Source organism: Alexandromys fortis, unplaced genomic scaffold, assembly GCF_014885135.2.
Source record: "Alexandromys fortis isolate MF-2015 unplaced genomic scaffold, M_Fortis_MF-2015_v1.1 scaffold_52, whole genome shotgun sequence".
In the NCBI taxonomy this organism is placed as follows: Eukaryota; Metazoa; Chordata; class Mammalia; order Rodentia; family Cricetidae; genus Alexandromys; species Alexandromys fortis.
The window spans coordinates 355,011-382,394 of record NW_026067929.1 but is presented as its reverse complement, the minus strand read 5'-3'; positions in this window follow the sequence as shown (position 1 = coordinate 382,394).

Genomic DNA, 27,384 nt, shown 5'->3' with positions numbered 1-27,384 from the left:
ATCACACAACACACAGGAGCAGTTTCACAATCTTACTCTCTTTATATCTCAGGCTTGTGATACCACACTCAATGGCAAGACAGGTGCCAGCCCAGAGGAGTCCCAGAGTTTGCAGAAATTACCAGCCCTCCAATTTTTGTGAATATCTTTGCTTTGTTTCTTGTTTGTTTTATCTTTCGAGGAAGAAATCTGCCCAGGTCCATCATGTATCACTGAAGACACAGACTCTTCCAAATCTGTATGCTTTACTGGGTGCGTATCTAGACTGCATTCTGAAGACCGAATGGGTCTGAATGCTTGTAATAGGCCAGCCGGTCCACAGCAGCACTGAAAGTGTTCATCAGGAAACCCTCCATGGCTGTACCTGGGCATAACAGTTACAACAAGCCTCTGTGAAAGATGAGACGAAAGCCTGGGGCCAGTGCCACAAGCACAGAACAGTGCGAAGACTTCTGTATATCTCACAGCAGCACAAGGGAATCCCCAGACATGCTGCTGGTTCATGCATCTGTAAAGCACTGTCAGGTACTCACCCTTCTCCAGGAAAGCAATTTTCCCTTCCACTCCGGGAAGCGGTGAGTAGATTTTTGTGCTCCTTACAAAATTACAGGCTCATGTAGGGCTGAGCCCCTGCACAATGTCCGCAGTAGATTAGCTTCTGATCTGCTTTGGTCCATTGGTTGCCGAGATAACTAACGCAGCTGCTAGCCATCATCTCACCCTGGGAGAGCAACATTCTGTGTGCCCACCTGATGCTCAGGTGGCTGGTCCACTCCCCAAGGCTCACTCTAATGCTCAGGAAGGCTCAGGGGTCTCGGGTCCTGAGCACAAGGCCGTCCTCTGGGAAGGACAGATGCACAGATTTAAAGAAGCAGACCTGCTGTCTTTGGAACACAGGATCCAATCAGCAACCTTCACCTAGAGAATGAAAACTTGGGTTCACCATACTAAGCCTATCTTCTCCAAATACCATTGTGCAAAATGGCTGTAGTGTAAACCCAGAAGACAATGTCTCAGAAACCAACCTTTCCATTCCATAGCTGAAGATAACTTCCCCTGCAGATATGAATTATGATTGAATGATCCAGTCAGTGAAAGACAGCATGAAAGCCCCTGATGCCGTACTTCCACCTATAGGCCAAGCTCTTCACTCTAGAAACAACGTTCTGAGCCTGAGTCTTTGCATCTACCACCTACGTGGGTGCCCACCCCATCCTTGCCCTAAAACTCCTGGAGGGCAGCTCAAGAGCTCAGGACATAACATATTAGGCTTATACCTGGGAGATTTCTTGTTCCATAAGAAAAGAGAGATTGACCATGAATGTTCCCTAAAAGAAAAAAGCTTCCATCTGACCAGCACTGCATGCCAAGGAGTTCGGATCTACATGAGCCTAGATGAGACACATAGGCAAAAGCATCCCATTTGGGGTCAGGAAGGAAATGGATTGATGGACTGATAGATTCGCTTTTAATGATCTTGACTCTCCCATGGTTCTTCTGGGTACTTTAGCAGATCATAGGCAATGGACTAACGGGGCGCATGGATACAAATCACTTTGGTGGGTAAGAGTTTCAATAACCACAGAGTTCAGAGGTCCACAAGGCCTTTCTAGACAATGTAGTATTGCCCGCTGGCTTTTTACCTCTCCAAGGTGCCTGGGTTTCTGTTGCCCACACTGCAGGTTAACTGTGTGTTTTGCATCTCCTCCACAATTTAGTGAGTATTTTCTCTAGAAACAGTTACTTCATTTCTCATGTGGAAGCCCTCCAGTGGCAAATGCAGTCACTGTAACAGAGCAGCAATGGCAGAGCTGAAACTCCAGTGGGCTCTTTTGGGGTTTTATTTGACTGGCTGATTTTCTTCTCAGAATCACCTGGCTGGTGTTAGAGGTCAGGATCATGGCAGGTGCGTTTGTTAAGAGCCCTGGCCTGACGCTTGACACCAAGACACTGTGATCAATCAGGCAGAGCTTTGTCATGGTGGCTTTAGCTTTGTCTGTAGAGACTTTGTGCTTCACCTTCTCAGAAATCAAAGAATTTCACCATCTCTTGAGAAACTGTGGGCTTTGGGAGACAAAGTCACCAGCTGGAAATGCTTCTAGAAACTCAGGAACTCAGGAGGAAGATGGACTTGGACATCTTTATTGCACCCACATTAGTTTTATTTTCAAAAATGTGTGTGTGTGTGTGTGTGTTTTAGCGGATGCAAGTGCACATGAGCACACAAACACAAACAGGAAGGAGTGAGGGAGAGTGGTGCAGAGAGAGATTTTTTTTTTCTGTTTCTGAGCAGCCCAACAACAATCCTATTAACAGAATGCCTCTGCTCCTATCAGAGGAGGAGTGTGTAGTGATAGAGCAAACCCTCACACTTCCAGAACTCTTATCATTATTTACCTTGTTTTTGTGACCCAAAATTATTCCACAGGGACAAGAAGAATGCATGGCCTGTGTCTGCCTGCCTTGAGGGTCAAGGAAACTTTTCCATAATACATGACCTCAGTGGTCTAGTCCGAGGAGATGTTTCTGACAGGGTGGTATGTCAGCTGGAGACAAGGAATGAGGAGATAAGGGGTTAGTCAGAGTTCATCACAGGGATACCTGCAGAGTGGGAGCCATGCTCACTCCTTGGCTTTAGGAAAATTCTGTAATTATAAAAATCATACGAATGTTTCATTGATGTTTCCTAATTGCTACAACCTCTTGGGAAACAGAGTCCCAAAATAATTCTCTGTGAGTAACACTGTTTCTAAGGATGGAGGGAGGAAAAGAATGATGGGGATCCCAAGAAATAGGTGGAGAAGAAGTGTCCTCTGTAGCCAGGTCAAGAGAGCTGGCCCAGAGTCTCACGCAGGGTTTGGGAATACCAAAGTTCCTTCCCCAGCAGTACCCTTAGAAGCAGAGGTCTCACCAGGACACCATATCAGTACTGGCAACTCCCTTGCCCTGTGAGACAAAAGTCTGACCTCTAGTTTAGATGTGATTTTCTGCTCCTCTCATTAGGGACGTATCAACTGACTCTAATATGCATCAAGATTATTAGGTCAGCAGGAGCTAATTGATGTTTGTGTAGGGAAGGGTTTGGGAGTACAGTACAAACTGTTTAATAAAACAAACTAGACCTGGGAAAGAAGCCACGTGGTGAGGGTGTAATGTCTTGGCTTACCGTCAGGACCTTGGCAGTGTAAGGCCAGCTCCACAAAGAGCAGGGATTTGTCTTCTGCTGCAGAACCAGATCTGAGGTTCAGAGGTGTTAACACTCGGAGTTTGTGGAAGACTCTCCGGGGGGTTAAGCAGTGAGCTTGGCCTTGTTTCCCAGGCACATTTTTAGTTGGCAGGCTTCTGTGACATCCTGCTTTCAAACCTGAAAGTGTCAGTTAAAGATGATTAACAGAGTTTTCTGGTCGGGGGTCACATTTCCAGCTTCTGTTCCCAGCGTCTGAATTCTGCTAAGTGTCTTTTACTGACATTCAAGTGAAAAGGAAAACTAAGACTGATTTAGCACCTGAACTTTCTTGAGTCTTTTCTGTGCAGAGAAAAAGCAACCATTGCAGTTTGGGGGGAGCAGGAGGGGGAGGAAACAACTGAAATACTTGTCTATTGATCAGCGACAATCTTCAGCATACTTACAACAACAACAAAAAAAAACCCACAAATATTTATAATACTTCTTTAATTTAAAGAAATGGTTTTATTTATTGACAGATTTTCCTGGCATGATAAAATATAAACAGGCTATTGAAAAAACATGAAAAGTACAAGAAAGAGGCACAGAGGCCCACACAGCAAGAGAAGGCTGTGGACACTGTCAGTCACACCGATGAGATCCAGGGGACACAAGAAATGAGGGCATATGCCTGTATGGAGGCAGGGAGACAGAAGGTCTCACTGAGAAGGACTGTGAAGTCAGAACAAGGAAGGAGTGGGGTGGTCAACATTAGCCCAGGTTCCTGGGACCAGTTGTTTCTCTCTCTTAAGTGGAGACAGAAAGGCATCAACCTTTCATGACACCTCCCTTTAGGTTTCCTGAAGAAGCCTGGAGCTCAGCATGGTAGGACAGACCTGCATCATGTGTGTCGGTGTAAGTCCTCAGAACCACTGACTCCTGCCTTGCACAGGTCAGGTGACTTCCTCATAGACATCCTGTACTTGGCCACATCTGTCCTCCTGGCTGATTGTAAGAGCATCTTTGTAGCCCATCCTCCCTCCACGCATGTCTTTCCACCTGTCAATCAATCCGTGCAACCCTGATTAAATTGCTTCACAAGTCACCACACATCCATCAAGATGGTCGGAGTTCAGAATGCTGGCCACTGTGGACACCAGGGAGCACATGAGCCATGGGAGAGAGCTCTGACTTGTCACTAGAGCGATGTGGAAAGCAGTCAGTTTCTGGGAGACTAACAATGGAAGACTGAACTCCCTGCTGTTGAGCGGAACAACTGTGGTGATCCAAGCATCTGAGTGTGAATGGTGTTTCTGTGTATGTGTGTGTGTGTTCAAGTATGTGTGTATACTTATGGGTCTGCATGAGAGTATATGTATATATGTGCTGTGTTTGATTTTTGCATGTATTTATGCATGTATTTTGCTGTATACATGTATGTGTGCATATTATCTATATGTATACATATGTGCTGTTTGTGTAATTACATGTGCTTGTGTGTATGCAGATGCACATATGTATGTGGATGTATACCCATATGTATGTGGATGTATACTTTGGAAAAGGCAAAAGAAAAGAATAACGTTATCCAGTGATTGGTAGAAAGATGGATAAGAAGGTATAAAGCAAATTTGGACGGGGAAGCTCCTCCATGAGTTCTGCAATGGTGGGTATATTGTTATGTCTGCTAAAACCCATAGAATGCACCATGCGATACCCAATAAACCCCAGTGCAAACTATGAGGACTGGGTACTAGCAGTGTGAACACATGGTATCCAGTCCTAAAAGCTTGCCTAAACTAAAGTACTCATTGTGAACACAGTCCCTCTGGGTATGGAGGAGTGGCTTTCTGGATGAAACTAATTCAACAGATGGAGGACCCCGATGGAACAGAGACTGGGGCTGAGGGAGACAGCTCTTTGAATCTTCCTGAGATAAGATCCTTCTGTTATTGTTCTGGGACCTCAGCACTCTTGGGTGCCTTTTATTTGACACCTTCCTCAGACCATTCCTCTGCTCCTAACCAATCAACAGGACCCGTGGTCTAGTGCTGAGAGAGATACCACAATTCCTTGTCTTCACACCAGCAATAAAACCTGGATTTAATTACATCACCAGCTCTCCTCATTCTACAAAGGGCAGGTGGTAGACCCTGAGGAATATTGGCCTCCATAACCACATGAGCTCATTGTGCTAATAAAGCATTTGTTTATCATCTGTCTGTCTATCTATCTATCTATCTATCTATCTATCTAATCATCTATCCATCTATCTTTCTATTATCTATTTACCAATCCATCTATCATCTATCTGCATTTATTACTTTTCTGCTGAGGTAATAAAACATCATGGACAGGATAACTTACAGAGGTAAGAGTTTATTGACTTTACAGTCCCAGAGTGACAACTGACAACAAATGGAAGGCATGTTGGTCAGATGAGAAGTTGAGAGCTCACATAGTCACTACAAGTGTGATGCAGGGAGATACAACTGGAAACAGGGAAAGCCTATAAACTCGAAAAGCCTGTGCCCAGTGATGTATTCCCTCTAGGAAACCTACAGTTTCCCTAAAGAGCTGCACCAACTGGGGACCAAGTGTTCAAATACTCAAAACAGTGGGGGATATTCTAATTCAAACTGTCTGTCTGTCCATCTCTATCTCCTATCATCTATCTCCTATAATCTATCTATCTATCTATCTATCTATCTATCTATCTATCATCTATCATCAACCTATCTACCCATTTCTCTACCTCTATCATCTATCATTCATAACCTGTCATCTACCATCTATTTATCATCCATGTATCTATCTTTATATCTTTCAATCTGTCATCTACTTACCTATCATCTATTTCCTATTTATAATCAACCAATGATCTATTACCTATGTATCTATCATCTCTCAGTTATCTAACTGCATCGGATCCATTTGTCATTTATCTGTCACTTATCTATCAATCTACCTATCAACTTTCTATATATCTATGAATCATCTATCAACTGCCTTTTACCAATGTATCATATCTCAAGAACTGATGTACTTATTACCTCCTTATTTATCAATCCATTACTTATTTATTATCTATCATTATTATGTATCATCTATAGATACCGATGTATCATATCTCAAGAACGGATGTACTTATTACCTCCTTATTTATCAATCCATTACTTATTTATTATCTATCATTATTATGTATCATCTATAGATGCATTTATCTATTGTCTATCTTTCTGTTTGTCTATGCATTTGTGTCTCTATCTACCTTTCTGGCCTAGCCTATTAGTCATTAAGGACTCTACCTGTATAAAGAGGTAGCTGATGGTGGTAGAATACAATGAAATTGTCTCTGTTTCTGACTCAGTTTTCCTTCAAGTCTAAACACTCAAATGTGGTTTATGAATTACAGAAAAATGCCCCGAGGCCTGCACTCATGCACAAGAGGAAGCATTAATCATGGCTACTGTAGTATCTTCTACCATAGGCTTGGCTCAGGCAACAAATGATTTGTCCCCACAAGGCTCCCAACCAGAGCTGCTTCTGCGTCCCTGAAACACTTTCTAAGTCTTTGAGTGGCTGTGTTCCAATTCTCCAGATCAACTCTGATATAACAGAGCCTCCCTCCCCAGATGGCCAAATAACCCCTACATACCACCTGGATGCATAGAGGTGCTCTCTTCCTACACAAGGAAGTTCTGGAGGATAGGGCTTTACATCCTTCTTCTGGAGGAAAAATTTATTCTCAGAAGACAGGATTCTGTCACTTCCTTTGGAACAGAAGTGAGTTCCTTGAGGGCAGAACCCTGTCATCACCGTGTGAAAATGAATTTGACTCTGAGGACCCCTTGGGAGATCCTGATGAGCCCAATAGAGGAAAGAGTGAGTGCTGAGTTTGTGGGTCAGTAGCCCTGCAGGTAACCTGTATGCAAATTGTATGTGGCTTTGTGGAGACTACGCATAATGCATGTGGGGAATATATGGTCTACATGTAAACCTCTTGTAAACTGTCAAGCCTGCTAAAATACCCAAAACACCCAACCCTTGGGAACCTCGGCATCTCATTGGAGCACAGGGAAAGCCCACAGTCTGAACACTCAACAGACTGTCGGCTTTGCTTTGTCCTGCCTGTATCTGCTGACCTATGGAAAACAACTATGGTCCTGCCTCTGCTGACTTCCATCTCCTAGACAACCACCTTTCTGTTTCAGCAGATAAACCATGTCCCCACTGTCACTGGGGTTTTCCTTGGGCCACCAACCACCTCCCAAATAAAGACACAGTGACTTATTATTCATTATGAATGCTCAGCCTTAGCTTAGGCTTGTCCCACTAGCTCTTTTAACTTAATTTAGCCTGTTTCTATCCATCTATGTTTTACCTCGGGGCTTTTTACCCTTCTTTCATTCTGTATGTCCTACTTTACTGCTTCCTCTATGTCTGCCTGGCTGGTCCCTAGTGTCTCCCTGTCTTTTCTTTTTCTTTCATTCAGTAACCTAAATTCCCCCTCCTACTTACTCCCCCTGACCAGAAGTCCCACCTACATACACCCTCCCTTGCTACTGACCATTCAGCTTTTTATTAGACCAATCAGGAGCCTTAGGCAGACGAGGTAAAACAGCAGCACTTCTTTACATAATTAAGCAGATGAAACACAGCTTTACATAGTTAAACAAATATTGCACAACACCCCAGCCATGGGTACTGGCTGTGACTGCGTAGGACAGCATTTGCAGGACAGAGGTATGACTGGCCTCTTGGCTAAGCACTCACCAAGTGACTGGCAAAGCGTAGCAAGCCTCCACATTAGGTCTCAATGTGCTGGTGGCCCTGTGAAAGGGAAAGGGGCCTGGTTATCCATAACCTATAGTCATCAATGCCCTTCTTCTCTATCACCACTCCTCTCTCTGTACTTGTTCTTCTGATGGATGCCCTGGCCAGTGGCAAAGGGCAATGTTGCTGTGATTCCACCTTTTCTGGGAAGAAACATGGTATCAGATCATCTGCTCCATTAATACTGGCACAGTGAGTGATCAAGGGAACTGTGGAGCGAAATGACTATGGGGCCTCAGTGTGTCTGCAGAGCCCTGGGACACAGTGTTGACTTCTGGCTAAAAGATGGTTCTGGGAATTGGTCAGAGTCCAGAATCAATTAAATATGACAGAGGGGAAGCTCTCAGACCAATCTTTCCCAAGACATCTGCCCCAAGATTGACACTTTCTGGATGGAGGATCTGTTGAAGGGAAGGGAGTTCCATCTAGAACCATATGTCTTCACCCTGGTGGCTTTTCTAACTGCCTGGAAACCTACTGTGGCCATGGAGAGTCCCACCTTCATAGGAGAAGTGCAGGCAAACCTTGGGGTTTACCAACTCCCAGGTCTACACAACCCCAGAAAGGAAGCACCTAGGATTTCTTCCAGGGTATAAAATTATTTAGTCATGTTGATAATGAAAATGCAAAAATAATTTAGGGTTGTCTGATCTGCTTAAACTCCCACCAAGGTGAAATTGTGCCCATCCACCACAGTGTGAGCCTGGTCATCTATATCAACTTCTCCTGCAGGTTTGAACCCCAGATGTCGGAAGAAATGGAGTGAGAGCAATGATGCCTAAGAGGTAGATTAGAGACAGGTGCATCTTTCTTTCATCTACCATCTATTATCTGCATATATATTACCTCTCTATAATCTACCATTTATCAATCTATCTACCATCTGTCTATCTATCTATATCTATCTATGTATGTATCTATCATCTCTGCCTATCATCTATCTATAACCTACCATCTATTTGTAGTTCTATTATCTATCTACCTATCATCTATCATTTGTCTATATATTATCTGTATATATCTTCATCTATATATCTATAAATCTATAATCTATCTATAATCTCTCATTTATATTTCTGTCATCGATCTACCTATCATCCATCTATCTATCTAATCTATCCCTCTATCTGTTTGTCTGTCTATTCTATCTACACTAATTATTAGAGACACTGTGTATGTGGAGAAGTAGGTGGTGGTGATGGAATACAGGGAAGTTACCTCAGTTTCCAACTCAATTTTCTTTCAAATCTAAAAGTTGGTCAGATGTGAGTTACCCATTAATGAAGGGACACATAGTGGGACCCATAGCATTGCTGTTTTAAAGCAATCTTTACAAAGCTGATTTGTTTGAAGCTCTGTGTATATGGTGAGATGAGAGAGATGAGTGGACATAGCTGGACCCTGGGGAACTGCTGAGCAGTACAGAGCCCAGGCTTTGGCGTCTAGCCCACATCTGGACCCCGCAAAGGTTTGCATTCCTTTGCACCAGCAAGCATGACCACATTCTGCTTTTTGCTCAAGATGACCTCACTGTCTCTTCCAATTCCTGACACAGGAAGTACCAGGAGATGCAGCCTCCAGGGTTCCTCCCCTACAGAAACTACCTCTGAAAGATCCACCAGGTAAAAACACAGCATCCAGCACATTATGGAACAAGAGGCCTGTGTGGTCACTGGCAGAAGGCAGTATGTTTCTACAGAGTTATTGGAACTGGTTCTGTGGGCACAGAGTATTTTAGGGTGTGCTCACTATGCTGAGGGGTTGTCCCGGCGTCTCTGAACGACTTGTCTGGGAGCTGAGTTACTTTCACAACAGCCACTCTTAGATATCCACGGTCTTGCCTGCTGCCTGCTCCTGCTTGCCCTTCATAAATCAAAACATTACTAAATCCCCCCCCCAAGGTGGGCGATATAAAGAGCTTTATTGTTCCCAGATCGGCTGACAGCGCAGGCTTCACAGGCCCATTGTTTCCATGTGGTGCGTGGGATGGGGGCACCTCTGATCCCGTTGTCTATCCATGAGCCAGATACCGAGCAGAGTGAGTCAGTAGGGCCTCGAGCCCGAGGCTCCTCAGCAAGTTTGTTAAGATCCGTCCTAGGTGCTCCCCATGAGTGGGACTGAATACCTTTATTTCAGACGATAATTGCTACATGTGCTCACAAATGATTTATTGTTGTTGATGGCAAGCTGCCTTCCAATCTGCTGCCAAAGGGCATCGCCAGCTTCTGATACGTACACAAAGATGAGAAATGATTAACTGTACCCACCAAATTGCTACTGGTGTGATTCTTATCCCGGGTCTTGTTTTGTGGGGCTTAGATGAGGTACGATCGCCCAGAGTGATGCTCACATTCCTGCCTGGTGATGCAGAATCTGGAGGTGTTCTTAGACGGGTACGGTGATTCCAGGCGGTAATCTGCAGGTGATTTAATAAAGACCTGGGCTCGAGTTTCAAAGAACAACACAGACACCCACTCACTGGCGTGCTCCGCATTGCTGGGCTGTGGAGTAGACCGCTCCGCAGTTTGTCTTTTTAACGAGTGTCTCTTATTTTTAGCCGCTCTTCCAGGCAAATGAGGCCCCAGCCTGTTATCTTGATAAGGTTACATTTTTCTTAGCTTCAGTAATCAACTCCCCACCTATTAACAAAGACTAGACCTGCTTGCTGCTGGCAAGACAAGGCTGGGAGGGGATCTTGGGAGCAGGTGTACAAAAGACAGAGAGACATGATAGGAACGGAGAGAATGTTACTACCACACATACATAAAGTAGAAGCCCATTTCCCCAAAACACCCAAGCTAACTTTAGTTGGAAGAATTTTTCAAAGATTTTCTTTCTGAAAACTCAGAAAGACTGAAGTCTAAGAGAAACTGAAGCCAAAGACGCCTGGTGATGTCTGGCTGAAATTGCTCATAAAGTCACTGGTGTATCCTCTCTTATTTAACCACTTTCTGTACCCTTTTCTGTTCACATAACGGGGCAAGTCAAAACAGAGGGGAGCCATTCAGGCCTGAGAGAGCACGCCACAGAGACAAAATTGTACATGTATGAACTAAGTCTCCTGGTACAGTGTGCCTGTGTGTGTGTTAGTGTGTTTGTGTAAGCACACTCACAAGACTGCTAGACAGATGGGTACCTTCTGTCCCCTGATGATATGGGCAGAGGGGGTACAGCTCAAGTCCTACATTTAGTGACAAAGGAATTGGTTTTCAGATCCTGGCTTGCAACTCATTTGAAGAGGTCACTCCATGTCCCATGAAGTACCTCTGCTTAAAGGGTCACTTAAGACTGGAAATGACAGTCATAAGGGGACTTTGTCCTCATTTCTTTCTAGAAAAATCAGGTGTAGTACATTACTCATGGCCACAGAAGGAGGATCAGGAACAGTCAGTGGATGGACTGGAGAGAGTAAGGCAAAGCCTTTACTGGGAATTCCATGGGAAGGGACGGTTGAGACAGGGCAGACAGACATGACTGGTGAGTGCAGACAATTCCAATAGACCCTGCAACAGAGCATGTCTTCCAATTTATAGGTCACCTCATTCTGGGCTCCTGAGGACAGGGTGCAGGGACCTTAAGTAAGCCTGATAAAAAAGGTGGCAGATGACTATTTAGTGTTTCAGTATCACTGGTTCTTTCTTCATGGATATCGGCCATCCTCCTGGGGTCAGCAAGACTTCTGGTCTGGGCAAAGACAGCGAACAGATCCTACTCTACTCCCTATAGAGCAGTGACCGGTGACCTCTGTGGTGCCAGTAACAAGCTGACATTTCTTTCTATCCCAGGATGGACTAGCCAGGAAGTGAAGACTGGATGCAGCCCAGGAGTGAGAAAACAGCCAGTCCCAAACCTTCTCAAACCGGGCTTGTCTTGTACCTCTTCCCATTTCCTCTAGGTAACAGCAGGCTGGTTTACTCTACAGGATGATTGATGGGGCCTCCTCTCTGTGCCATGACTTCTGGTTCCTTCCACAAGTGTCATGGGAAAGGGAATGGCCTTGTGCACCAGGTAGGTTTCAGGGACTTCCTGAGACTATGAGCACCTCACTTCCTGTGTCTTAAGGAGCCTCCAGCCTGAACGTCCTGAGTCATAGCATCCTTCTAGGATGCAGTTGGTTTAGAAGTGTCTACACAATTGCTATGGGAGTTCTACAGCCACATGGAAGAGCAGAGCCACGCTGTGTGAGCCCACACAGACCCTTAGTTCTGTTCACGGATGGCACATGTGGATTGACACACACACACACACACACACACACACACACACACACACACACACACGATAAGATGCTCTGATGTCTTTTATCCTAAAGAAGCTCTTAGGGAGAGAATGACGGTGACAATACAATGAGGAATGTTGACAACTTTGATGCCCCCTTACTTTCTACTGTTGTTTAAATGTTTTAAATAAATTATCATTATGTCTTAATATAATGATAATGTCCTCACCTGCCTGGATGACATGACAGGTTCTCTCAGGCTTAAATGTCATGAAAGGAGAGCTTGTGGGTCACATCTTAGCTCCTGAGAAACAAAGGGAAGCTGAGTATGTATGACCTTAGTGCCAACCCAGCCAATCTTCCTTGCATAGACCTTGCCCTGCAGACAGAGGATATGTCCTTTCGTTTTAATATTGGAGTAATATTTTAAATAATAAAACTAGTGATCCACTTGGGAAGAAATACAATTGAAAATTTGCAAAGCTGCAAACTCATTTAGTTTCAGCATAGGAGATGCTACCCTCCCTGAGCTTGCTGAAGGAAGACCGCATCAACCCCACAACTAAGTTCACAGAAATTCTGTAAAGCAGAGGTTCTCAACCTGTGGGTCGTCATCCCTTGGGATCACAGGGGTCTCCTAAAACCATTGGATAAACACAGATATTTATATTATGATTCATAACAGTAGGATATTTTCAGTTATGAATTAGCAACAAAAATAATTGTATGGTTTAGGGTCAGCATATCATGAGGAACTGTGTTAAAGGAAGTTTGAGAGCCATTGCTGCCAACAGAACTCTGTCGGATGATTCTGGGAACGTTAGAGGAGGAACGTTGAGGGAGAGGCACAAGAGGCATGACGTCATGTGGTATGTCGTTAAGCTTCAGGTTTTCCCGTCCTGTCCTTATGGTCACAGTACTGACCACCCACTAGTTAGGTCACTACGGCTCTGCCAGAATATAACGCAGGAGGCCAACATCCTCGGCTATTGTTCTAACTCTCAGAAATTCTCTGGTATATATTATGAGAGTATGATGGGAGAGAAAAGTGTTTGAGTCTTCAGGTGATGAACAGGAGTCATTCGCAATGCTGGTGTCTGGAAAATGTGACCCCTACATCAGTGGGACGAGCCATCCCCCCCCACACACACACACTTTGTGAATGAGCTTCTTTTCATTGTGAGTAAGAACTTGGATTCCCTCCACTTCAACTCACCACCATTCCAGTGTCCATCCCATGAAAAGAGCAGAGGTCGAAGATGCTTACACAGATGCTCGACCAACAGGCAGAGGGTGGCCTTGTGACGTGTCCCCTTGCCCCACACCCAATATAAGCTCCAGTGTTGCTTCCCTCTGTCCAATTGGGCTCTATCAGGAGCAGGCTCTCCTGTCTTGTTCCTTGTTTCCTAGATAACACAGTTGATGACTCAGCATCCTCCCTGTGGGTGAGACATGGGGAGCTCTGAGGACACCGCCACTTCCTTTCAGCCACTAGGGTTAGATGGAATGCCAGAAGGGCGGTGGGGTCAGGATGAGATGGTCCTGAGGGCTGAGAGCCAGAGACAGGGCTGAGAGCCAGGCATGTTGTCTGGGCAGCAAGACTGTCCATATCCTCATCCATCTTCATTCCTGCAACTGGGCTCGGGATGTGCAGAGAGAGAGTGTTGCTAAGACACACGTGCAAATCAAGGCAAATTTGAGGCTTGGTCACTCCGGCAGTGGGCCCATTGTTCTGGGTGCTGTAGCTGGTGATCTGAGAGCCATAAAACCGCGGGCAGTTGAAAGGCCTGGGAAATTGAAAGGGGAGCCCTTCGGATAGCTTCTGTGAGGCGCTGTAACTTTCACCCTCCCGTGAACCGCAGTTTATGGAAAGACCCGATGACAGCCTCTTGTTTAACCTCCAGAGGAGGAGGACCAAAGAGAAGGCGAAAGCAAGGCTGAAGAGAATTAATGAGCCTCTACATATTGTCCTGTTTCCTTTGTTGTTTGAAAAAAAAATCTAGATGACAAGAAGAAGCTAGCGGAGGGTGTGCAGCAGCCTTGGTATCAGGCCGTAAATCCTACCAAACATTAACTTCATTACATGGTAATTACTGCCGGCAATGTCAGCCTTTCCGTCCCCCGATCCCTCACCCTCCAGTAGGACTCAGCACTTCTGCTCCCTGCCCGGGTCTCACCCGGGAGAAGTTAATAAGAGATGGTGAACTGAGCTCCTTCTGCAGGGGTGAGGGTGACAAGTGAGGGGCGACCCACCAGGAGGATCTCACCTGTGACATCACACCTGTGGATGCACCCAGGAAGAATAGGAGGATGGTACCCACCTGTGTACTTTTCGCCTGTACACGCGTGCCCTTTCCAGGTCCAGTGGGGGTCATGTATGGGGGATTGCCTTGTCAAGCTTCCAGGCTTGAAGAATTATGATTCCATTTTGCCTGGACTCTAAGAAAAGTTTTTCGAAAAGCCACATTTAGGTTCTGTTTTGTTTCTAGGATAGAAGTTGTTTCAAGAGGTCACGCTGGAGAGAGATCAACAGGAGCTCCCTCTGTGGGGAGCCTCTGGCCTGTTTTGGACTGCTAACTGGCTTTGGAGTGGGAAAGGCAGCGTCCATGGGAAGAGCTGTGCTCCATGAGGAGTGAACGGTGTTGAAGATGGGGAAAGCTTGCTATGGCAGAGAGGAGCTCCTGAGGACAGGGTGGATGTGTCTGAGCTGGGGTTTAATCCCTAAAGCAAGCTAGTTTTCAATGATTAACCCAAAATGGAGCATGTTTTCAGACAGTCAATTAGTGGCTGGGAATTTTTAGACAGCATGAGCTCAACAAGAAATATGGCCTTGCTCCTTTTTGGAACAAAAGACATGGCCCCTTTCCTATCAGCTAAACACTCCTTCTGTCAGAAGTCAGATAAGAAAACAGAATGACGTTGTCTAACTTGGGAGTTGAGGCACTTCAGTCATCCCTTCTGCGATGGCCCTCTTGCCTCCTTCAGCTAGCATATGGGAATCACCACCCACCAGCACAGATCTCACGTGGAGGGAAATACTCAAACATGTGAAAGGCTGTGTTAGCCTGTGTGCTCAGTGGGGCTGGGGCTGGACTTCTGGATGCTTGAACGTAGAATCCATGGAGAATCTAAAGGGTTTTCTGAGAGAGCAGCCTGTGTTCTATGTCCTTGGGTCAAGATGTCCTGGGAAGGGACTTCAGAGACTCCTAGGCCACCAAGGACACAGGGAACCTCTGCCTCCCTCCTACATGCCACCAACTCTGCATCTCTTTAGAGCCCTGTTGTGTTAGCACCATTGTACACATGGGCAGGCTGTGGAGTGCTGGAACTTGAGAGGGTCCTGCCTCCCACATGCCCTTTATGTCTGGACAGGAAGAGCACCCAGTGCTCCTTGGAGAATGTGAAGAAGGTTTGGCAGTGTCCACGTGGAGAACACAGGGGGCAAAGGTGAGAACTGTCACCCATATAGGATACACTGCCCTGGTCTTGTGCATGCTTTCAGTGTGAGGTCTGTTCTCTCACTCATTTAATAGGTGTTTATTCTGCACCCGGAAAGCACAACGCCTGATCCATGCAGCAAGACTAGATCAGAGAAGAAAAGAAAATGTTCCCTGCTATAGAGAGGAAAGGTAAGCCAAGCAGGAGAGATGTTTAATTTGCTTTCCTTCTTAATCTTCATTTTTATTTTAGCTTATACTTTAAAAAAAATTTCAAATTTGTTCAGATAAGAAACTGTAAAATTTCCTTTGTGTGTCTCCCGTTCCAGTCATGAGTGACACGCCTTATTCTTTCTACAGGTTACTGAGTTTTTACTAAATGTTTAGAAAATGAATGAACGCATTAATGAATGACTTGGCTTTATCGTGTGAGAAAAAGTGCATTTATGAAAATGAGCTAACCAATTAGTCCCAACACACTGTGGCTGTGTCCCCATTACGAAGACTGGATTGCAATAAAACCATCTGCGGTTCATCCAATTGCCTATTTTAACCACTGATTGGTTTGCCTTAAATCCACTGATTGCTTTTCAAATGGCTGTGTTTTTATTCTGCCAGAATTCGTTTTAACTTTATGTGGATCGACAGCTCATTTACTTCTCCAGGCAGGCCTGGCATAAAATTTCCAATCTTGCTTTACTGAGGCCCACCCAGGATAGGAATCTACCTTGATGGTCATGGTTCCGCATGGGGCAGGGACATGAACAGCCGGCTGTCCCACCTGCCTGACAGCTGTCCTTGGTTCTTTCAGACATGGAAGACCGAGAAATAACCAAGCAGCCATGTGATTCTGCAAGGTTTGAAACATGGGAGGCAGCCTTCTGGTTTATTCCCATGGGCTCCTGACACTGGTACCTTTAGAAAGGGGGCAATGGGAAAGACAACAAGGCCTTACTCATTTCTCAATCTTCTGTTCTCACTGGGACCCTAGTTCAAAGGGGCTTCTGAAAGGATGGATGAAGAGGAACTTGGGCATCTAGGAGAGTGCCGTATTAGTCATAGTCAGCCGAGACCTCGGGTTTCTGAGTTATGTGGTGGCTGACCTGTGGGACTCTCCACCCAAAGCTGGACATGGGGTATATTTTGCAGGAATTGGCCACACACATTTCAATGAAACCCATACTGCCTCCCATCTCAGAATCTGGGGAGATCAGATGTGATTTAGTTGTTTAGTGGCAAATCAAGGAAAGAGACATCATCTTTTGAATGTCTCTGACAGATCTCTGACTGTCTTCCTCCACCGTACCCTGTCCTCTGGGCTCTCCCAGTGGGAAGGCAGTGAATTCACAAACCAGCAACAAAATGATGACGACTTAGACAACTGCATTCAAACTTACTCTGAAGTACATGGACTGGATATGCACAGTATCATCCAACCTTATGCCTTCGAGCTCACTACAAACTGTTTGGACTGACCCCCCCCCCCCGCCCCAGGGTTTCACCTGAGGAGACCTGCGCTCATACACTGAGCTATCATTGACCAAGTGAACATTGTCCACAGTCTCCAAAGGGCCAACAGGACTTGCCATCTAAAGCATTATTTTATTGTTACACTAAATTACAATACACAGTGGCAAACTTGCATTTCATAATTATAAACATAATCACAGTTCAGAATTTAGCATCTCACATCTGCATGTGTAATATAAAACACAGTATGCACATAGGTCTGGATCACTCTAGCTCAAATCATAAAAAAAAATCTATGCATTCATTTTGCAAATTTGCTTAACACTTTTTTAGGTAGGTGCTTTCTACTGAGGATGTGCACACTCACACGTCCAGCTGTGGGAGTCAGTTTCTCCACACAGCAAACTTACCATGCAGAGCGACCCTAGGGTTTCAGAGAGAGTACAAGGTTCTGCGTTCTGTCAGTTGTGTGGGTACTCAGTGTTCAAAGCGCAGAAGAAAATGCCATTGGTCTGTATCTGAGAGACTGGAGCTCTGTTCAGTCCTGATGAGAGTGTTTGTGTGTATGGAGTGCTGTAGAGGTGTATGTGTGCACTACATGTCTGTGCATGTGGAGGTGTACGTGTGTATCCACATATGCATGTGTGTGGGGGTGTTGAATGTAAATGTGTACTTGTGGGGGTGCTTGTGATCTCACATACATGTATGTGAGATCAGGAAATCACAAGGAGGCAAGGCAATAGCGTGAGATGCCCAACAGGGGCACAGATACTGCGTCTCAATCAGAAGCCACTGAGAGGGACAATGATTGCCTCTAACCATGATGTCACACATAAGAAAAGCCTGCAGTGTCAGCTCCCAGATTTAATGTGTGAATGAATAACAAGGTCACCCACCTGGTCCCACCCTTGCCAGCCCCTGATCGCAGTGGGACTGACTGGTCACCAATCTGTATGTCCTCACTGGACCTGCAAAGGCCAGAGCCGGGTGAACAGTCACTGAATGAGTAAGCAACATGCAGAAGACCTCGTGTCCTTAACCAGACCCTTCCTTGTAGAAGTCAGCCCTGGAGATGAGAGACTGAGGGTCCTGGTTCCCTATCCTTCGGCTGGGACTAGAATCAGCCAGAACTGGAAACTCTTCCAAGGAGCCATGAGCGAGTTATACTTTGGAAATGAATCTTGTTCCTCAACTCAAAAATTTCTTCCAACTTCCTCTTCCTCTAACTCTCAAAAATGGGAGTTGAAGAGATACTTGGCTTCCTGCCGCTAAACTGGATGGCACAATCTGTTCCCTCATGCATTCCAGGAGGGTCACTGTGTTCTAAAGGTGCTTATTATACCCCCGACTGCCCTTTGACTCTCAAATGACTTCTACAATGTGTACACACTCCTGTCTTCCTCTGTGTGTGTGTGTGGGGGGGGTGTCCCTGCCAAACAGTAGTGTGGCTATGGAACGGTGTGCTGTCATTGAGCATTGAGATTCATTAGCTCACCCTGCAGGAGCTCCCTAAGTCCTGCCTCTGACCAATCAGCTAAATGTGGATGTGGACATATATTCTCATAAGACACAGAAAACAATGTCAACAACAAAGTTCTCTGCAATAAACCCAAGCATCAGACAGCACAGTGATGCATGATACAATATAATCCCACAATGGAATACTATACAGCAATAAAAACAATGAGACAGCTGTGTCTATAAAGAGTATTGCTAAGCCAGACTTCACACTAGTGACCATCAAAAGCAGGCCGTCCCCATCTAGATTGAGGATATTGCTTGAGTTTGGGATGGAGGGGGTCTCATGGCCACAGGTGGCCCAGGAGGTGTCCCAAGAAGGCAGCTGTGAGTCTGCCTTGGTCTCCGTCACCCTATGACATCTTTTAAGGGGTGTCCAGTTCCGTGTACATCGGGTGTGGTTTGAGTCGATGTGTGAACTGTGTCTATCACCTTCAGGAAGGGAGCCTAAGTGTGTAAACCAGCCACAGGAAGGGAGGCAAAAGACCCCATCCCCATTCGGGCACCCATTGTTGGTTCTTCCGTTTCTCTGCTGAAATATTCTCATTGATGGTCAAGCCTGTGGATATCCACTTGACCTCTGGACACCCATGTGAATAAGTAGCCCAGGAGAAGAGCAGTTGGCTACAGTGCCTTCCAGAACCATATCTTAAACCAGCATCCCTCCTTCAGCACCCTGGCCCAGACAGACATATGGGGTTTGAAGTGAAGAATTCATTGCCCTTTAAACACAAAAGCCCACAGTGGCTTAACTGATGGATTTTCAAGTTAATTTTCTTAACACGGACGTAAAATGGTGTCAGGCATGTAGCTTTTAACGTCTGTTATTAGTGAAATTCAATAAATTTCAAATGTCTCCACGTATATTAAATTACCACATCATGCGTTTCCAGGAATCACGCTTCTTCTGGGCTCTACATGAAATGAGAGGTGTTAGTTTTGTTTTATTTTTGGCAAGTGTGAAGGGAATTTCTTAGCCTGTTTTCGGTTGCACCAACCAATAAAAACATTTTCTTTTTCCTAGTACAGAAAGTACTTTTGAGGACTTCTAACACAATTAGCTGGTGTTAAAACCCTGACTTGGCACAGGAAGACCATCTAACTCAGAGCAAAGCCCAGGCTAACATTGACGCTAATGAAGCCAAGTCCATTGTCCGTGGCTGACCATGGCGTCACATGTGTGATCAGTGGGGCCCTGCACACACGTGTCTGCAGGCAGCCCTGCACTTACCTGCCCACCAAGTGGTGGTTGTGTGGAGCGGGGGACACTTTCCAATCATTCTTGAAGTGGCCGTGCTGATGTCAGACTCGTCTACATTTTTCATAAGATTTAAAATTTTTGTTTTGCTGTAACTCAAGTCACCCATTCCTATTTAGGGAACAAAGATGGAGTTCTATGTCTTTTGCCATCAAATTGTCAAAAAGAAAAGGTAGAAGACAGGCTTGTGAACTAAAGCTTGGCTCACAATGGGTTTCCATAAGTTTATAAGGTCTTGAAGTTTAAATGAGTGAGCAGTGTGGAATGTTCACAGGCGAGGGCCCTGGCGTTCATAGTCAGGTTTTCCCAGATTGTGTCTTCAGGGACCATAAAACCAGAAAACACCACCAGTTTCAGCGCCCTGACATCCGGCATGCCTGACAACTATGGCTGCCCTGGCTTTGGCTCTGTGGACTTTAGAAGAACACTGGCTAGATTCTTCTCATTTGTCTCCAGCAGGCTGGCCAGAAATCAAGGAGCCAGTTAGGAAGGGAGAGATAGCTACTGGGGTTGGGGACAGCATTCCTGGAGGCTCAGGTGGATCCTTAGAGGATTCCCCTGGTGTTTCCCACTTTCAGGACACTTTCAGTTTTCGTAGTACCTACCCCTTCTCGTGCTTTTCTCACCATCAAACATCCTGCTGTCTCTTCCGTTTGCCTCCCAGACAACTCTGTATGTCCAATAATCTTCAGGTAACGCAAACAAGAGAAATACCATATTCATCTCCCTGATACTGGCAAGAAAATATTACAATAATGGTCATTACATTTAGTTAATCAATACAAAACTAACACAGTCTGTAACCTGTATCCACTCCATCTGGGCAGCTCCTTCAGGAAGGGGACTGCCTTCACCTCTCATTTATAGCAGGACACAGGGAGACCATTCCAAGCAGCACATCAGCAGGGACAGAGACTGGCTGTCACCTCTGAGTGAGAAGCCCACAGGAAGGGCTGGGAGTCTTCTCTTTGAGAACTCCACAGATTGTTTTGCCTAGGTGAGTGTATGGGTGTCCACCACAAGCTATGATGCTGCACACACATTAGGGGTGAAATATTTCCAAAGAGGTGGCAACCGACATCAGCTTTGCACTCTGGTGACTCGGGCAGCAGCATCGCTGCCGCCACAGTGAGTGTGCTCTGGTTGGCCTTTGTACTGTGATGATATCCCACCAGAGGAGCAACCTTGCTGGTACCCACCAAAGGAGTCTCTTAAGAAATCCCTGGGTGCAGTGGGAGAGTTTTCAGTAGGACTCTGGATATCCTCACAGCATGATGCGTCTGTCACCTCGTTCAATCCAAGCTTTGACACAGGGAAGTCCCACCACCAATGCTCCATTATGTGGACAAAGAGATTGGGTTGCAGAACAGGTACCTAGTCCAAGTTTCCATCTGCTACAATATGGTGCAGAACTCAAGAGGCCTTCCTAGTCTGGGTACTCTGCTGCCCCCAGAGGAGGAGGCTAACATTGCAGCAGAAGGCATAGGGTGGAGCCTTCCTAAGGCCCCAGGAACTTGGAAAGGTGATTCACATAAGCAGTGTAGGAACTAATAAAATCAGGAACCCATGTAAAAGCCTGCTGCAGGGTGCAGTGGGTAAGTCTCATCCCCTTAGCTGAATTTTATTCAGCTGCCTCTGAGACGTGACCGTGATCTTGTGCTCTTTGTCCTTGAAGCAGAGTCTATACAAGGGTCTGAGAAACAACATTCCCTTATTCTCAGAAATGGGTACTTTCAAAATGGGGCATCTCGCAACCTTGACTCTGGACCTCCTATCAGAAGAACTACCCAGCACAGAGATCCAGCCACAGTAGTCGTGGGGGCCGTACAAATTCACCACCAATTCCTGTGCGTGACAGGAACCCTCAGGATATTCAGTGGGCAAGTGTGTGTGCACATGGTGTCTCCAAAGTGAAAAGGTTGTGGGCACACCCTCAAGGCGCTAGGCAAGGCTTGAGTCAGGTTCTCAAGAGACTAAAAGATTCTCTCTTCTTGAGCCTATAGGGTTCCTCGAAAGTCCTCCTCCGGCACTTTGGTGGCCCAATCCTGGTGATATCCCATCTCTTCCGCTCAAGTTCATTGAACACTCTCCTATGACTCACAGAGGAACTTGCCATGGCTTTCAGGGGGCTGTCTTGAATGGCAGAGTTTAATTTAATTTAATGTCTATTTTCCATGACTACCACATAGAGAATGAGCATTAGTTATGGGGAAGCCAGGGTACAGCTGAACTTGTCTTTCCTCTTTGAGACAAAGCTGTTCCTTAGGAGTGTCCTAGGTAGATGCTGTAATCTGGGCATGCTCTTGGCAAAACTCTTTTGAAATCTTGTGCTTAGAGTATTTGCCTTCAAATCTTCCTTATCCCATTATGGTCTGGGGTTTGTCTCCACCTGCATGCCATAGCCACATTCTTTGATGAACAAATACCATCACCTCCTCCCCAAATGCTACGGTTCAGAAGTGGCCACAAAGCTCATGTGTCAGAGGCTTGCCCCGGCTGGTGGAGTCCCAGCACCAATAAACAAATTGGCTGTTAAGAAGTGAAACCTGGCTTCAGAAATTAGAACAGTGACTGTGACTGTGAAGGGTCTCTCTCTCTTGCTCCCCCAAGACCAACTCCCTTCCTACCCCACATTTCCTCTCTTCCTTCTTTCTCTCTTCCGACTGTCATGAGATGGTAACTTTCTCTTGGGTTAGGTCGCATGCTCCCACCTACCCTCAACACTGTAAATAGGCAATCACGCTGAGTACTTTAGAGTACCAGATTGTACTCTTTGAAACTGTTGGCCAAAATAAACACTTCCTCCTTTAGCTTTCCACAGTGTTTCTCACAGCGATGGAAAGCTGAACGGCGTGTTGGAGCTGGCACCTGGGATCTCCTTGCCAGAGGTGGCACTTGTCCATCTGTGTGTGTACTCTGGAAGGGCTCCTTGATGTGAGTCCCACAAGACCAGTCAGAGCTGCTCACACAACCCAGCCCTCAGCCAGGAACTGGCTGGCACAGGCTGTCCGACTTTCCAGTCTGACCATCAAGGGACCTTCCACTGGAGGGATGTAGAGGAGTAAAACCTGTCCTGTGTGCACTGTGTGAGACACTGTGACATCCTGCCAAGCCCATTTTCTACTAGTATAGCCTTACCTCCAATGAATAGTCTGGTCTGTGACTGTGGTCATTGCATGCATTCCTCTTCTCTCTGGATGCCAGTCACCAGGGTGTACACACAGCCCCAGTCAGCTTGATGAGAAAAGCAGACTCAGGCTCTGTCACATCACCAAAGCCCTAGCTCCATGTTCAGATTCCCAGAGTAGAGGCTTTGGCCAACCTCCTGTCGGAGGTGATGGGATAATTAGGGTTCTCACAGAGCTGGGACACCTCAGCACACCCAGCCCTACTAGTAAAGGTCATGAAGGGTTGTCAATCCTCAGCATTAAGATGATGGGATTAGTCAGGACCGCTTCAATCGCAGGCCATTTGCAAGACACCCTGGCATAGTCCTTGCTCACTTTCCTGGAGACTGTTGAATTCTGAGTGTCCCTAGCTGCCTGTGTTTATGTATCTAGATAGCCCTGATTCTTTGAGTGTCCCTAGCTGTCTTGCTTATGTATCTAGATAGCCCTGTGGATCTGTGCATGTTCTTGTCTATCCTCACATACGTCCATGAGTTTCTCCATGACATATTTGCACACAAAGACCTATGTATCCTCATATGTAGAAGAGTAAAGTTTGTGAAGGCCAGAGCAATCCCAAAGGTGACAAAGTAGCTCTGTGATGTGGTGGTTTACATGAGCGTGTTCCCTATAGGTTTTTTTATTTGCACACTTGGTCCCTGTTGGTATTGCTGCTTAGGGAAGTCATGAGAATCCAATTAGGGAAGCCTTGCTGGAAGAAGTGCGTCACTAGATGTGATTAACCCCACCAGCCAGAGTTTTCCTAAAAGGAGTCATACCAGCCTGTCCTTGGCTGAGGTTGAGCCTGCATCTCTGGATTGCCCAGCACAACACCCTGCTTGTTCCCCTTCTAGGAAAGCGCTGGTGAATCAATGTGTTTAAAGCCCTGTTCTGCTTCCTGCTCATTCTCTCTGCTTCCTGTTTGTGGATAAAGGTATGACCGACTAGCTTCCTGCTCCTGCCGGCATGCGTCCCTGTCGTGAGGACTCTCCTTTAGACATTGGTATCTGGGATGGGGTGTGGAAGTAAGAACCTGACTGTGCTGTATTTTGGAGGAATATGGAAGATTTTGAAAGTTTGCACTAGACTAACCATTGGATTCTGTAAGCAGAGCTTCAGGGGAATTTCAGTAAGAGCTTGGAAGACAGCAGCGCTAAGAGCAATATGGGCAGTAGAGGCCTCGCTCATGAGGTTTTAGGGGAGAGAGGAAATAACATTATATTTACAATGGAGCTAGGGACCATTCATGTGATTTGCATTTCTCTGATGGCTAAGGATGGCTTGCAGGATTGCCCATGAGCCCAGGCACTGTGTTGGAACCGGGTATAGTAGTAGTGACTGATTATGAGAGTCAGAGTTGGTGGAGGGATAGTTTGACAGTGACTTGGTTTCTCTTGGGTGTAGGAGTGATCAGAGGAAGTCTGAAGCCGAGGATGCCCCTTTCCCCACAGCTCTGGAAGCAGAGACTGCAGTGTACTTGGCAGGAAGAACCCTGCTGAAAGCCTAGGTGAGTTCCTTCTTGGCTTCCTCCCAGCTCTGGTGGGTGCTACTCCATGAGCCCTGGTATCTCTTGCACCAGAGATGTCTTGAAAGAGCACTGGCATACAACACACAGAGTGAACCTTGGTGAGTCTGGATAACTGGAAACACAGAGTAGAAAGAGGGGTAAGATTTAACATCCAGGCTTATCGTACCCCTTCATCTCAATGCAAAAACAGTGTGCCTTGAGGCCTTCTACAAAGTGTAGATGCTTAGGAAGGGCTGTGCAGCTTATGGTGTGTGTGTGTATGTGTCTGTCTGTCTGTCTATGTGTATGTGTCTATGTGCATATGTGAATGTGTGCAAGTGTGTGCGTCTCTGTGTGTGTATGTGCGTGTCTGTGTGTATGTGTCTGTGTGTGTGTTTGTGTGTATGTGTGTGTGTCTGCAGCCTCATCTAATATGAAAACTAAACTGGAAAACCAGCCATATTAAGCTAATCAGAGCTTCACTGGGGTACCCAGCACAGCGATAATATTCCAAGGCTCCATGCAATTAAATTCTTCAATTATTCTAAGTGTTATTATGCTAATTTAAAAGGCTAGGATTATTAGGAAAATGTATGAAGAATTATGCTCAGTTACAGCATTTTATTTATGTGAGTTCACATTAAATTATTTAAGGTATGGAAGTTATGAGTTATCAGGATGTGGCTGTAGCCTGAGCCAACAGGGCAGCTAGTAAACCAAGACAAATATATTTCAGTTCATCTTCCTACAGGGACCAGTGTTCAGTGTGAAGGGTGGGATGCTGGACTCGCTGAGAGAAGGCTCATTACCTATGCAGTGGGCTGTCCGGAAGCTACCCACAGCACCAGCAAGGCCTCATGCCCACAAAGGAACATCTGTCTTTTTCTTGATGGACTATCTTTTGCCTGCTTTCACTAACTTGTACGGGATCTAAGAAGGAGCGAGGTTCTTGGGGAAGGAGAGATCTCACCCTCTGCTCAGTCTACAGAGTGCTCTGCTTCACCTGCCCTCAGATGCTGACCGGTGTGACAATACTATAGAAGACAAATGCCACACTGACATCAGAACCAGGGAATCTGAATGCATGAGGACTGTCTCACACGCTTCTTCTCACAGAATTCACGCCCCCTGTCCTTCGGCTCTTCGGTTCGGTAGAAACCCACCCACTCAGTTCACCTCTGTCTTCCCTCTCACCCCTTTTGCCTCTTGCCACGCACCGTGCCCCCCCCCCATCTGCGCTCTGTGCGCTAGAACCCAGTTCTCGAGCTTCGGGCAAGGGGCTGGAGGTTGAGAACACAGACGCAGAGACCGACCGACAGGCAGACCTTCTTACACTAATACCAAAGCCCCCCCTTTGTTAACACCATGTAGACTTGAATACACTGCAGTCAATGGCCAACAGGTGAAAATCCCATCCTCTGATCCTCTAACTAGGCACAGCTTCTAGTAACTTATATTAGAAGGTTCTAGCAGGGTAGAGCCGCTGAAAGGCAGAACTCAATTGGTCCCAACAGCCTCTCCTCTCTCCTCATCTTTATTTCCATTTTCTCCTTTTTCTTCTTTTCATTTTCTGGTCCTTAGAACAATGCTGTCTATTAATTGTTTTTTTTTTTATGTGTTTTCTTTAATAAGAGACTGTTGCCTTCAAAAATGTTAAAGAGAGGGGACAAGCCCTCACAGAGTTTTCCTCTCTCTACAGTCTAAACTACCTGCAGCCACCCACCTCCATTTCCATGAGCTGACCCTTCCAGCTCCACCTGCCTCCATTCAGGAAAGACAGGCTTTCAGGCCTCCCTATGTCTCTCCCTCAGGTGGGGTAAGAACGGCACTGAGCTCCTGAGGCCATTCCCGTAGCTCCCAGCTCTCTCCCCACCTTCCTTTGGGTGATGATAAAATCACAGCACACTTAATCTGCCTGGCATCTGTTTGTGAGAGGACCCCTGCTTGTTCTGCATGGGCCGACATGCCAGAGTTCCAAGTATTGTGTAAGTGTCTCTGGGCTCTCATCTCTCTCTTCTGAGGCCCAGTCTTGCAACACAGGGAATGAGATCTCATGTTGTTGTGATGATACAGCCAAGATTCTGGGACAAGTATGTAGGTACTTACAGATCTCACAGTTCTGATCTCTGATCAGAAGGGATAGGTTGCCAGGTTGCTGAAACTCCATGATGCCTTCATACTGGACCATGAGCCACCAAGTGGAAATGAGAACCTTTGTAAAGTGGCTCAGGATGTAGGTATCTGTGGGCTTTCCTGCTTTATTTAGCCACATTGCTGTTCGAATGCCCGAAACAGAATTACATCATCTCCCCCTCCTCCCTTTCCTTCCTTTTGCCCCTCCCCATTTTTTCTTTTCAACCCCTCAATGCCCCTGCACCAATCTCTACTTGATGGTCCCCTGCTCTTGTATTATTATTGTTACGAGTGTGTTTGCATGTGTGCTTGTGTGCACGCATGCACGAATATATAAATGCAAACTACTGAGTGTTTTGGTTGGTGGTGTGTATATACTTTCAAGGTAGACTACTCAGCAGTGGGCAATTATTTAGGGAGCTCCTCCCTAGAAGAGACTAATTTTCCTCCCAACTGTCATTAGCTATCTCTGATTTTTTTCCTTTGTGTGAGACTCCTCAAAAATGTCCCCTCCCACATTAGCATGCCCATTGATATTATTGTTATTGATAACAATAGCAATATTGTTCTTATTTGTACACCGACTTCCAGGAGAGAGATTTCACAGTGATCAGGCTCTTACAGTTTTCCCCTCCACTACTTCTCCATGTTCCCTAAGTTACAGAAGCAGGAG